A 15,201-nucleotide genomic window follows, 5' to 3' on the forward strand; every position below is an offset into this window, starting at 1 on the left:
ACAAATTAATGTATAATTTTTTTAAGAAAATTATAACTTCAAACGGGTATAACCTTAAAATAGATAAAGATAAAGTATTTTCACAAACTTTGTTTGGAAGCCTACTAATTAAGCTTTAAAATGAGGTCTTCTAATGCTCATTTGCATTCGTAGAAGCGAAGATACGATCGATAAAGCTTCAAAAAATACTTATTTTGCAATTTGTAGTGTGCACTATTTTACAATATCTTGAGTTCTAATTATTTGATTTAAGTTTAGTAAACGTTTTTTCTTCGTTTTTTATTAAGAAACAAATATTATTTGAAACATTTTTTTTATCACTTTTAGTTTATGAGCCAGAGCCTTATAAACAATTAAATTGTTTATAACAATTTTTTGACCACTCGAATCGAAATCCACCCTCGAAATTCGTAATCAGCAGCCAAAAATCCATAAGAAACCGTTGAGTTTGTCCATCAGAATTGAATATGACACGGTGACCCCTCTGGCGCCTAGACTATAGATGGATTTTATAACTTAGGATAATTATTATTAGCCCTGTGGTACTTTCAAATTTGCTCTACATGTAGGGGAGAGTTTTCCAAAACAGGATAGTCAGGTAAAACAAATTGGTATTAAAGGTGACTTAGACATTGAACGTCCGGTTCCAGTTTCAACCAAAAGTACAGTTTTAAAGTCGCTGAATTAGTACAAGCAGTATATTATTCGACGCGCCTTATCAAGCTTGTAAGAGGAGAACAAATATATAATTCCGGTTTTATATCGCTTTTGGTTTAAAATTTATATCCGGAAATGCCACATTATAGTCACAGTAATAGTACATGTGATATATCAATCGAGCTCGAATATTTTTCGGTTAAAAAGTTATGGCTCGAAGTTTAGTAAAAATTACTCAAAATTTATGAACTCGTTTGTCAATCGACGCCAAATTACACCAAAAGTTCAAATACCGATTTTCGGTTCCACTTCCGGTCACGTTGGGTGAAAACCTAGGACTTAGAAAGTCAAATTGCTTGTTTTAAGTAGAGAAAGCAGACGTATTTCCTGGTTTAAAATCTGATTAAGAGCGTAGGCGCAAAATTTCGGACCAATGCTTTTTAAATGCATTCACTTTTCAAGTCCTTAAAAAACTAATAAATATTTAAAAAAAATTTAAACACAGAATGAAAGATTACATTATTACCGAGGGCCGAAAGTCCCTTTGAATAAACAAAAAGTTTCTTTTGAATGGGATACATATTTGAAATTAAAAATCACATTAATTTTTTTTGCACCCCTGTAACTTATAAAAATAAACGTAGAGGTTTTCAGAGGCTTTCTGTCGGTAATAATGTAATCTTTCATTTTGCGTGTAAATTTTCAAAAATTTTATTAGTTTTCTCAGGATTCAAAAAAATGAATGCATTCAAAGAGCATTGGCGCAAACCTTAACAACATAGTTCCATCTGTTTAGAGCGTCGGAAAAAATATTTAAAATACGCCAAAACTAAATACCGCCTGCTTACAAAAAATTTATATAAAGAAGAAGAATAAATATCAGAATGCCCACTACTGTTGGCAGGCGGCTCTAACTGTGATTGTATTAAAAAGTCATAAAACTAACCACTGTATCATTTACTTTACATTTTAGCATATTGCAGGTAAGACCCAAAATACATTTTAAACTACTACCAGGCAACATTCATTAGATTAATGAGTGAACACTCTGTATTTACTTGTCACGCCGACAGTAATTGAAATTCATTCCCAACTGAATCCGATATATTCAACATACATGGACATTAGGCTGGTGTAAATTAAATATTGACTCGTTTACAAATTTGCTCGTAGTACGTACATACATGGCTATAATTGGAATGTTTCCCTATTCATGACAATCACGCCAATTATTCATGAGTTGTCTAACCAAGAGACTAATACAAACCAAAGAAAAAACTTCCACTACGCAATCTGTACAGTCATTTTACATATACGATCTACTAGGAAATCGATGAATTAGGAATAGAATCCCAAAATAATTGGGAATAGAAAAATGTTTATGTAACAATTGATTTAAAGCTCAATAGTATAAATAGACCCGAAGAAGATAACGAAGAAAAGTATCATATAATAAGTATTAAAATAAAGTACAGACCTGAGGCCATACAGCCTGTCTCTCCGCACTTCGACGTATATAGATCTCTTGTGCACACCTTAATCTAGTTAACTCTAGGATGCCAATACTTCTGATGAAGTTGGTTAGTCTCCTAGGTGACTTGTTTCCTATTTCAGAGGATGCTAAACTAATTTCTTTTTCTAGAAATTTTAGTCGTTTGCAGCACAGTACTACAGAGTTGCATAGCATATATTCTGCCATTTCGTTTTCGTTTTCAGAGACGACAGTTCTCACTAATTGATTTGCCCATATTTTTAGATAATATCTCATAGTAGGAGAGCAAAGTATGCTAAATATGCAGTCACTCGAGCGTTATGGGGACCTATCGGATTGTGAAGAGTATAGTGATGTTGATTATAGTTACTTTCGAGTATTTGTTACAAATCGTTAGTTTTGTATAAAGTAATCATTTAAAGTATTCGTGACTTTGATTGCTTTTGTTACTTTTTTATTTTAGTACCGGTAATCATATCGAGAATCGCATTTCTCAGTATTTCGTATAAGTATAAGATCCGATATAACGACCTTCGCCGACCTATTTAATGGATAGAAATTAAATGATATGTAATTGTTCTGTCATTGCTGCTCCACAATATCAATAATCTCGAGTAATCTGTTTACATCAATTAAGTGCCAAAAACAAACCCTCGAAACTCTAGATGACGTACCTTAGCAGTAACCCTGGGCACCCAGGTGCTTCGGAGTTCGGTTCAGACTCCAAATTCGTGTGCAGTGACCTCAAATACCCAGAAATTAGAAAATGTGGACCTTAATATACTGATGCGTTTATGCATTTTTCGATGCGTTTTATACACTTTAAAATGTAATAATGCATTTCCACCTATTTTTGTATTGTAGACTTTTTTCCAGACGTCATCCTAATCCTAAAGACAATGCAAAAAGTTGCATGTTTCTATGTACCTACTATATTTAAAAAAATATTTATTCCTGTGTTTTTAGTGTTAAATGCGGTGGTCTAATAAAAACAATGACATACCTACATGTAAAATTAAAGTTGATGATCATAGTCTAGAAATATTATCATTTCTACATATTTTCCGGTCAATCTATTGCTATTTTTTTTCTAGGCCTGATGAGAATACTGTGTATTTATTATTAAAATCTAATGTGTTGCATTTTTATTTTCAAAAGAACTAACATCTGTGAAATTCTGTGAATTATCTACCTCGAAAAATCGTATAGATATCTGTTTCTGGGTACAATATTTGTTAAATGATATACCTCCCTCTGTTTCAGCTACTTCTCAGCGCCCTGTAATCCTGTTAAACTCTTCATAGCCTTCGTCATTCATAGATAAAATTTTAGTTAACTGTACTTGATACCGAACACTCCTGGAATACCGATCCGACTCCGGTATCAACCGATATCAACCGAGTAGATACAATACTCAAAATCAAAATAGGTACTCGCTCTGATACAATTGGTTCGAAGTAACAAAGTAATCAGAGTAATCAAAGTAATCAAAGTAACGATATACCTCTCTGTATAGTAATCGTTACTTTCGGCATTCGTAAGTAACGAGTACTTTGTAACGAATAGTTACTTTTTCAACATAACTAGAAGAGTAGGTCCTAAAACCAAAAAAAGTTAAGTAAAGTTTATCATTTTAGTGGGCGCTTGCCATTTTTTAATTTAATTTTCCATTTCTAACAATCGTTTTTTTCCGATTATAACGCCATCTATCCATAATTCGAAAAAATATTTCGAATAAAAGTTACTTATTTTTAAGTAGGGAATCCAAATCTGCAATAAAAAAATGGGGGCTCCTATTTAAGATTTTAAAGTAACTCTCGTGTTTGGTGCCATTCGAAAGATTTTTCAAAAATAATGATAAGTGTATTTTACAGTTTTAAAAATATTAAATTTACCCCCTCCCCTCTTTGTGGGAAATCGTGTTTGATATCATTCGATAGATTTTTAAAATATATTGAGCACATATTTTTTAGTTTTTAGATCTGTCATCCATTTCGCGAAATATTCGCTTTTTTCTTGTGAAATTTTGGGACTCAGCCATTTCCTTACGCCTGGCTCAAATCGTCAGATTTTTGAAATATACACTCTCTTGCATGTACTTAACTTACCTTATCTTAATCTGACAATTTCGAGTTTTTTTAAGGATAGATTTTTTTTTCGAGCCCCCCTTAACGAATTCCCCTGTGTTAAGAGCCAATATATGGTAGAGGTACGTCTGCAGGGTACCAGGTTTCTCCCCATATGATAATCTGACGCGCTTGAGTAACTGCCAAAAACCCCGCTTGGGCTCCCCTACCATCAGAGGGCAGTGACCAGTGAGAAGGCCAGTGAGCTTTTGTGAGCCTTTTTACTTGCCTCTCTCCTGGTGTATTAGACCAATATACAGGGTGTAACAAAAATACAGGTCATAAATTAAATCACATATTATGGGACCAAAAATAGTTCGAAAGAACCTAACTTACCTTAGTACAAATATGCACATAAAAAAAGTTATAGCCCTTTGAAGTTACAAAACGAAAATCGATTTTTTCGAATATATCGAAAACTATTAGAGATTTTTTATTGAAAATAGATATGTGGCATTCTTATGGCAGGAGCATCTTAAAGAAAAATTATAGTGAAATTTGTGCTCCCCATAAAAATTTTATGGGGGTTTTGTTCCCTTAAACCCCCCAAACTTTTCTGTACGTTCCAATTAAATTATTATTTTGATACCATTAGTTAAATTCAATATTTTTAAAACTTTTTTGGCTCTTAGTATTTTTTCGATTAGGCAGTTTTTATCGAGTTGCGGCTTCTTTTTCAATATGTTTACATAAAAATTTTATGGGGATTTTGTTCCTTTAAACCCCCCAAATGTTTGTGTACGCTCCAATTAAACTATTACTGCGATACCATTAGTTAAACAAAATGTTTTTAAAACTTTTTTGCCTCTTTGTATTTTTTCGAGAAGGCAACTTTTATCGAGATATGGCTTCTTTTTTAATACGGTTCAAAATATACCTAAAAATGTAAATCATACATAAATTTTCATATTTTTATCAAGTTTCCATAATCGTACTTAACCATATACAAATATGTGGTGGATTTGACAAATATTCAAAATATCTCGATAAAAACTGGCTTCTCGAAAAAGTACTAAGAGCCAAAAAAGTTTTAAAAACATTGTGTTTAAGTAATGGTACTACAATAATAATTTAATTGGAACGTACACAAAAGTTAGGGGTGGTTTAAAGGAACTAAACCCCATAAAATTTTTATAGGGTTTCCAAATTTCACTATAATTTTTTCTTAAGATGCTACTGTCATAAGAATGCCATATGTCCATTTTCAATAAAAATATTTAATAGTTTTCGATATATTGGAAAAAATCGATTTTCATTTTGTAACTTCAAAGGGTTGTAACTTTTTTTATATACACATTTGTACTAAGGTAAGTTTGGTTCAATCAAACTATTTTTGGTCCCAGAATATGTGATTAAATTTATGACCTGTATTTTCGTTACACCCTGTAGTTGTAGTTGATTGAGTTCCCAGGTCCGGACTTCCTCTCTGATATGGCTATTCGATAGTCCACAAAAAGGTTCTGGACCTTGGAATGGGGTACCAATCCGTTATTTTGTTAGAGCATCAGCTTTCTCATTTCCTGCAATTCCCCTGTGACCTGGCACCCACAAAGTTGCTTTGTTGCGTTCCTCTAGCTTCTTGAGGGATTATTTACAGTCCCAAATTAACTTTGACTCACAAGTAAATGACTGTAGAGCCTGTAAAATAAAGAGTTTTACTCTACGAGCGTCTCGGTTGAGATATTCCCTAGCACTAATATCTACAGCATGTATTTCTGCCTAATAGATAGTTGGGACGTTTGGTTGGATAACGTTTGGATAGGGACGAAATTTGGATATCCTGAAATTGGACCAAGTAACTCCCACTACTTCTCTTTTATTTCTCTTAGATCCATCCGTATATCATAAGAGTGAATCTTCTTCCAGTTTGTGTTCAACTTAGTAGCCATTTGGTATTCTTTAATGATCACTTTAAAGGGTCTTTCGTAATCGAATTTGACTGATAAGGCATCTGCCAGCCTGTCCGTAGAATCCAATGGAATTTTTTCCAAGATTTGTAGGTGGCCCACTCTAGATCTCCAGGTTTCATTATTTGTGTTTATCGCAGCTTCAAGACGGCGGTTATTGCCTCCCTCCATATGCAGAACAACAAAGGCGGAAGGTTTAGCATCGCCTCTAAAGCTGCAGTGGGGCATGTTGACATTGCCCTTGTGATTCTCAGACAAGCTAGCCGGTGCGCTTTTCGCAGCTGAGCGTTAGCTGTTGTTTGTTGTGTTTTTGGCCACTATACGAGGGATGTATATGTGATGACCAGAGGATTATTTTCGGTTATAGGTCTAAAGTCTTTCCAAATGTCTTGCGGCACATCCAACTTGTCACCAAGCTCTGGATCAGATTTTTTCAATATGAATATTCTAGGTGATCTTTTGATCTAGCGTTACCCCCCAGATATTTTACTTCTTTGGAATAGTCTAATATGATGCCATTCATAATTGGCGCCTTTAAATTTTATTTACATCTCCTTGGGAATGGTTTCAGTATCGTTTAAGACCTCTTTCGAGCACCAACTTTGACTGTCATACCAAATTCGCCAGACGGGTACTCTGCGTCACACTAATTTTTGACCAAATGATATTTACTGATTGTATATATTATCTACTCGTGGTGGTTTGAGTTCAGCCACTGTGTATATTCAGATATACACACAGCCAAACGTATATGGAATCAACATGTATTTCAAAGTAATATTTATCTCTTTTGAAAAAACTTACGTTATTGTTGCGAAGATTAAAGGCTTTTATTGAAAATAAAGAAATATTATATAAGAAAATCGGATAGTAGGTACAGCCCGGTACGGTATAGATTATATGCTTGAGTTGCAAGTTGAACGAAAATAAATAAACTAACTTTTGAGTTCAAAAACGAAAATATGCCTCCTGTGGGGTTATACAACTTACAACGAGGAAAGATTTATTGGTCTTATGGAGAAAGTAATGTTCTCAGATGGACATAGCTGCAGACCTAGGCGTAATACAGGGCGTTCTGTCCAAAATATATGCTAGGTAACAGGAACTAGGAAAGCTCAAAAATAAAGCAAGGGAAAGTCGCCAAGAGTAATAACGGCTGGTAATAACGCCATCCACGATGGTTTAATTGTCCAATCAGCTGGAAGACACCCAACCATTTCTCACATGCAGCTCCGAAGGCAGCTTTTGGAAGCTAAAGTTGTAACTGTTTCAGTTGAAACGATAAGAAGAAGAGTTCGTACCAAGAAGTATATAGCAGGAGACAGTTATGGATTCCCGAGTTATCCAGGGCGCACAAGATTGATCGCCTAAATTGGTGTCTTCACCACCTAAACTGGAACATTGGGAATTGACAAAATGTGCTATTTTCAAAAGCAGTCAGGATTTAATGTAATCAGATGGAAAATCAGATGACCCACGAAATCGTGTACTTAGAGGTCGAGGAAGACAAGCAAGAACGAAAACTGTCAGATCTGTTCACAAATATACAAGGGGAAGTCCAATGGTCTGAAGAGAAATTGTGATCCGTAAAAAAACTCCTTTAATTTTCGTCCAATTAACTTTAATTGCTCACAGGTATGTTCATTACCTGTAGTCAGGCTCTGGAGAGGTGTAACAGGATAAAATTTAATTTTATTGCATGATACTGGACCTCTACATACCATTAGAGTGACTACAGACATCATTGAAGCAGAAGGTATCCCTTGTTTGGAGTGGCCTGCTTGCTCACCCGAGCTTAATCCTATAGAGTATTTGTGGGATATGCTTAAAAGAAAAATTAGAGCTTGCCGTGATAATCCACAAAACACCGCACGGCTAGTAAAAGCTGCTTTTAAAGGATGGAGCAACCTACCACAACAAAATGTTAATAATTTGATTAGGAGCGTGCTCACGTAAACTGAAGCTTGCATAAGGACTAGAGGTAAAAGCAGTGACTACCACAAAATACAAAAAAAAATAAATAGAAACAAGTTAAACATTATTCGTTTTACATTGAAATGTATGCTATTGACTTTAAAACAACTACTTTCAATTTGTTTGTTAAATACTTTATTGTTTTATTTAATTGTTATGTTTTTGTTATTAGATTGCTTTAAAATAAATATTGTTTGACTTCGTGTGTTCGTTTTTTTAAATTCGCACGGAATAGTAAGAAATATCAGATGATTCCATATAAGTTTGACGGTGTGTACATATGGTAGTCAAAGCGTTAAAAGTTTTAGAGCACAAAGAATTTGGTTTTTCAATTTTTGTATTATTTTTCCGACTATTTACTAGACTGTTTTTAACTGATAAAACGGCATAGCAACGCATCGTTTTCTACCGACAAAACTCCTTAGCGACGTGATTATGACAGATCCGTCACGAAAGTGTCTGGTAATAACAAATAAATAAAGATTATATTTCGTTGATATGGTGCATTAATTGTCTCGTGAAATAGTCTTGTCGAATATCATTCGAGAGAAAATTACTTAGCGGCAAAATTTTCTCCTGGTTTCATTCAAATTCGTTGCCTTTTGGTAATTTCCGCTTATGAAATTTTGACAAGATCACGCGACTGACGTCTCGTGATTTAAGTCAAAATTTAATTCGCGAAAATTGCCAGGCAACAAACTTTCATACAGTGGAAAATATTGCCGGCAAAATTTTCTCTCTTGTGATATTATATACGAAAATATATTTTTAAAAGTTAGTCAAGTGAGAAAAGCTATGAATCAAGAAAGTATATTTTTAGAACAATGAGAATTAAAATGAACGAAACTTTCAAACTGCAACTGCGGAAATTGTAGTTTTATATACATCACCTCTCATTCCATTAAAAATTTGTATCGTCGATTGTAAAAAAGACCAATCGGTTTTATAATAGCACTTTATAAGAGAGACATTTCCAACGCAATTATAATTGGAATCGAAGAAGAGTAGCAAAATTCCCGATATAGATATTTGCATATACCGTAACTTCATAGAACGATTTGCATTTCATTACTTGGTGGTGTGGTACAGGGTAATTTCAAATGTTGCAGCGATGTTAGCTTGATCGAAGTTTAATTACATTTTTCTTTAACCAATCATAGGAGCAAATACAAAGAAATTTGTAGACTTTGTAGACAGGGTGTCCCAAATTGGTATGTTTTGTAGGGAAACGTAAATGAAATTATTTTTAAAGTTAAATTGTGACTTATTTTCCAGTTAGAATAGTAAATTACAAAATTACATAAATGCCACAAAGAAATAGTTTCAGGACTTCTTTTTGGTTAGAGTAACGATTTCCCAATCAAATCATCAATAGCTCCCACATTAGGGAGATACAGGGATTTTCCTACTACTACTACTATCGGTTTCTATATGCGTTCTCCGACGCCTTCCGACTCCTAACCGCCATTCTTCTCTGTTTAACCATAGACCTGGAGGGATTTCTCTTTCCTCTAGTTCTTTTTCAATTCCCTCCCTCCAGCTTCTTCTCGGCCTTCCTCTTTTTCTTCTCCCTTGTGGTGTCCATGCCAAAATCTGTTTAAGGATCCTGTCATCTGGCATTCTCTGTACATGGCCGTACCATACCAGTTGTTTTGTTTTTATGTCATCAATTATTGTATGTGTTACTCCCATCATTTCTCGTATTCTCTCGTTCGGTATCCGATCTCTTCTTGATTTGCCTGCTGCTCTTCTCCAGAAGTCCATTTCTGTTACTAGTAATATTTTCTGCGCTCTTTGTTTCAGTGGCCAAACTTCACTGCCATATGTGATTATACTTTTAAGTATGCTATTGTATATAAGCTGTTTTCGCTTTAGATATTGTCTGGTCCCACAGAATGACGTTCCTCGAGTGTTTCATCTTGAGTTATCTTCATGCCCAGGTATTTGTATTCATCGCATTGTTTAATTTCTACCCCATTGTCTAATGTAATGGACTGCTTTGTTCCTCCAATACACGTGGCTTCAGTTTTCTTAATGTTGACTTCGGGGCCCCATTTGTTATATTCTTCTATTAGATTCCGCGTCATGTATCTTAAGTCGTCATGATCTTAAGCAAGCAGAATTTGGTCATCAACGAAACATAAAGTGTATAGTGTTGTGTCGTCATTGAGAGGGATTCCCATGCCATTACATTTTCTTTTCCACAGCTTGAGTGCTTGTTCCAGATAAATTTTAAAAAGGGTAGGCGAAATACAACAACCCTGCTTCAATCCTTTCATGACCTTAAATCCCTCAGATATCCTTGATCTAGTTTTAATTGTTGCAGTCGTTCCATTATACAGACTTTGGACTGATTTGATAAGACCATGTTTAATGTTGGTTTGATGTAGGGTTGACCATAGTTTGCTGAGGCACACTCTGTCATATGCTTTTTGTAAGTCTACGTATACCAGGTGAACTTCTTTATTGACGGCTGTTTTTTTCTCAATAACTTGCGTAATAGAGTACAGGTGGTCTATTGTGGACCGCCCAGCTCTAAAGCCAGCTTGCTCCTCTGCTTCGTAATCTCTATAGTCATTTTCTATTTTGCTCTTAATAAGTTTCCCATACATCGTACTTATTGTGCTGTTTACCGCAATTCTTCTGTAATTTTCACATTGATCCTTGCTGCCCTTTTTGTGGATTGTTGACATGATAGATAATTTCCATTCTTTTGGTAAGTCCGCACCATTTAAGCAATCTTGGAAGAGTTTTCTTAGCTGTTCTTGAAGTTTGTCTGTGCCGGCTTTCACTAATTCTGCAGGGATGTCACCAGGACCAGGGGATTTTCCATTTTTCAGGGATTTGGTTATTTCTTCCATCTCTGATTTACTTATTTGTAATGGTGATGAATTTATATGTATACCTATCGTGTTGTCTTCTATGTTAACAAATTCTGGTCTTTGTTCTGTTAGTAATTTCAAGGATTTCCCAAAATGTCGAAACGAGATGTTTTTATAATATAATATCTTCTTCATTAAGAACATTGGATACCTGGGCCATATCTCCAGATCTGAAAATTACGCAATCACTCAACTAATCATCCAAGGAAAGATTGAAGGCAAAAGAGGAGCAGGTCGCAAACAAATGTTGTGGCTGCGAAATATAAAGAACTGGAGAGGAGTAAATAACACTCGCGATATTTTGCATGCCGCAAAAGACAGACGCCTGACCATAAGATAATTCGCTAACGCACTACAGATGCATGCAGGGCCGCGCCAAGGCTTTCAAGCGCCCCGGGGCAAGTAATTTTAGGCGCCCCTTTCCTCCTCCCCTTGTAAGTAGTTTTTTGCAACTTAGTGAATAAGTCCATTTACTCACGGTTCTTGCTCCGGATTTTAAAGCACCGCTTGGATTGAAATGAAATTTGGCATTAGCGTAGCTAACATGTCAAAGAAAAAAAGTGATATTGTGCCGATGTGTGCTTTTGCTCTGAGGGTGAGTTTTACTTTAAAACCAGGTTCTTATTCGTCAAATTCCAAATCAAATACCTATTTCAACGAGAAATAAACAAAAAATGAAGCACTTTTCGGGGTAAACTTATTACAACTAAATTTCATCGGTTCAAAGTGCTTTAAAAAAAAAATTGGTTTTAAAGTAATTTTTTTTAATTTTGAAAAAATTACATTTTTTCCAAAAAAAACTTAAAAATTATTAGTTATATCAAAAGTCTCAAAGCGTAAAAAAATGTAAGTTTTGCTTTTCTGAATATTTTGGATTTTGTGTTTTTCTGTAAGACAAAAATTGGTTAATCAGCGGTAAAAAAATGTAAAACCGTGGAATTTTGAGAATCAACACCGATTTTAATGAAAATTTGGATTTAAGCTCGGTTGATCCTCCTTCTTCAAAATCTACCCTATTCCGAATCGGGCTTTTGTCCTGGAGGTGAAAACAACCCCATCTAGGGAATGAAAATTTTTCAATCAAAATAACTATGGAAGTCGTTAGATTTACCAATTCTGAGTAAATTTTGTTCTATAAATTATTTTTGCAAAGTTGATATTTTCTAAGTTATTAGCGATTGAAACTATGCATTTTTCATTGAAAATCACGTTTTATGACCGTTTTTCATGAATAACTTATATTTCTTTAATGACCTATAAAAGATGTCTCTTGTTTTCCCAAAAAAATTTCACCACATTCGAGTTATTTGAGATTGAAGGTTCTCATAATTCGGTTCTAATAACTTTCAAAGTATCAACTTTCCAGAAAAATTTTATAGAATAAAATTTACTCAGAATTGGTCAATATATCGATTTCCATAGTTATTTTGATTAAAAATATTTTTATCCCCTAAACGGTTTTGTTTTCACCCCCACCCCCAACAAAAGTTGCCTAGAATTTGTCAGTTTATTAATTTCCGGACTTGTTTTAAACGTATACTTTTTCATACCCGAGAAGGGGTGAAACTCACCCCTCGGGCAAAAGCATATATCAGCACAATATCACTTTTTTATTTGGCAGTATGTGTATGCCAAACTTCATATCAAGACAAGCGGTTCTTTAAAATTCGGAACTTTCGCAATATTTTATTGTGAGTGAATGGACTAGAATCGGTATTCGGTATTCGCTCCATGCGTGACGTGACCATGGTGGGGGTACCTAGAAACGATGTCACCGTGAGTAGTGGCGAAAATGACATTATTGGAGCTATCTTTGTAATGTCATTGGCATTGTTAGTATAACAAATTTTATAAAAAATGGTAAATAAGTGTTATCTATTTATCATATGCTTAACGTCAATTTGTGAGATCTAAAAAGGTCAGGACCTCGATTTTTGACCCTTCGAACGAAGCGAAGGGTCAAAAATCGAGGTCCTGGTGAAATTAGGTGTTGCGTCAGTCATGCACGGAGCGAATACCTACAAACTATTTGTTATGTGTTTAGGATAGTAATATACCTACCGATAAATTATTATGAACACTACAAATATTTACAAAAAACAACGCTTACACCATCAGAGAACAAATATGGTTCAGTTTAATAAGAAAAATAAGGGTTCGTACAATTATGGGATCAAAGTAATACTTACTGCCATTTTTATACCTACCTACGATTGATAAGTTTTAAATTTTACAAGATATAATATTACTAATATTTCTGGTAATTTCGGTATTGTAAACAATTTTTTTCGGCTCCTACTGGCGCCTTTTGAATACGGCGCCGGGGGGCTCCGCCCCCTCCGCCCTTATGGATGGCGCGGGCCTGGATGCATGGCATCAAGAAGAACATTTAAACCAAAATTCAAAAAGCTTTATTTGAACTTTTGATAGATTGTGAAAGAATTAAATGGCGTACATATTTTTGTTAAGGGGTCTCACTAAGGAAATATACCCATTTATGTTTTTTTTTATATTTTTAATTCTATTTCACCTGATATGACATATTATATATCTATTTTCATCATTGGAACTACTCTATAAATAAACTGTTTATTTGACATAATGTTAAAGACACATAGGAACAAAACACTCGGTAACACATGCTAATATTTTAATATGCGAATACTAATCCTGCACAGTTTTGTTTACCAAAAATAAGATCAATGATCTAAAAAATGGGAATAATACATTTACCAATGTGATGTGATATGATGAACAATGTGATACCAATTTAAAATTACAACTGATATGAATGAGAAGACTTGATAGACCACAGCTGAGATACAATAGAGGAGGTAATACAGGATGCTGAGAAGATCGCCGTTGCCAACTGGGACAAGGCAGAATGGCACACAAATCTTGAGAAGGTCGATACCCTATAAGGACTGTAGCCCCATAATGATGGCGATGATGCCATAATATATAGCACATAATATAAATTTTCATAAAAAAGTTTTAAGCCGTTTTACGGCCATATTAAAAAATTCGGTTTTATTTTGTAACTTTAACATCCCGTTGCTTTTTCTGGGTACACTTTTGCATACAAGCAAGCTAAGCCAAATCGACTTCTTTTGATTCCCAAAATCGTGGTGTGTATATAACGACACATTCTTTGTGACATCCCGTAAATTTCAATGGTAATAAAGCAATTCACAAAATTAACAAAGCAAATCTGCCCCCTTAATGTATCAAAAAATAATTACACTTTTATAAAAAAGAACTTTTTTATAATAAAACGTTTCTATTATTTACAGGAGAGAATATAAAATAATTTGACGATATAAAATGCTTAAAATTCCAAAAATTACATTATAATAAAATAGTACTTTTTATAATAACACGGTTTTGTTATAAACAGGAAACAACATATTTCGAAAGAATAAAATATGAATTTTTAGTAGGTGTATTAACTGTTAAAATTATAATTCCAAAAATTACACTAGTATAAAAAAGTACTTTTTAAAATAACACGGTTGTTTAAAATGGTATATATAATATTTATATAATTAACTTATAAAATTTGAATTTTAAGTATATCAACTTTTAATTATTTACTAAAAGAATTTAAAAAAAAAGATAAGCAACAGCCGTGTTCGAACTAGGGAACTCTCGATCTGCAGTCTAATTCCACAGACCCACCATCAATTTGTAGATATCGATTTATTAACGTGCTTTAAAACATCGTTGCATTAGTCAAATTTTTAAAAAAGTTTGAAGTAAAAATAATCTATTTATCCAATATCCATACAGGGTGATTGATTAGTGGGGTAAAGCTCCGTAGATCCGATATAGTAAATAGATAGCAATAAAAGTTAATAACAAAAATTGAAGCCAACTTTGATTACAGATTGAAAATCAGTAATCGTAAATTGTCAGATTTAGAGAATTCAGTCATGGCGTACCTAAAATTTGGATAGATTTAAACTCGTAATTAATAATTTGCTGTGAGAAATGAAAATATCTCGAAAACTATTAAATTTAGACATAGGGAATGTTATATAAAAATAAAAGTACGGTAATAGTACTTTTCAATAGTGATATAAAATACAGGATGTTTCATTTAAAATTACTGAGAAAATAATGTACTTGCGTTTTGACACCCTGTATTCAATATAAAGAAAATT

This window comes from Diabrotica virgifera, chromosome 7 (assembly GCF_917563875.1).
Source record: "Diabrotica virgifera virgifera chromosome 7, PGI_DIABVI_V3a".
Taxonomy (NCBI): domain Eukaryota; kingdom Metazoa; phylum Arthropoda; class Insecta; order Coleoptera; family Chrysomelidae; genus Diabrotica; species Diabrotica virgifera.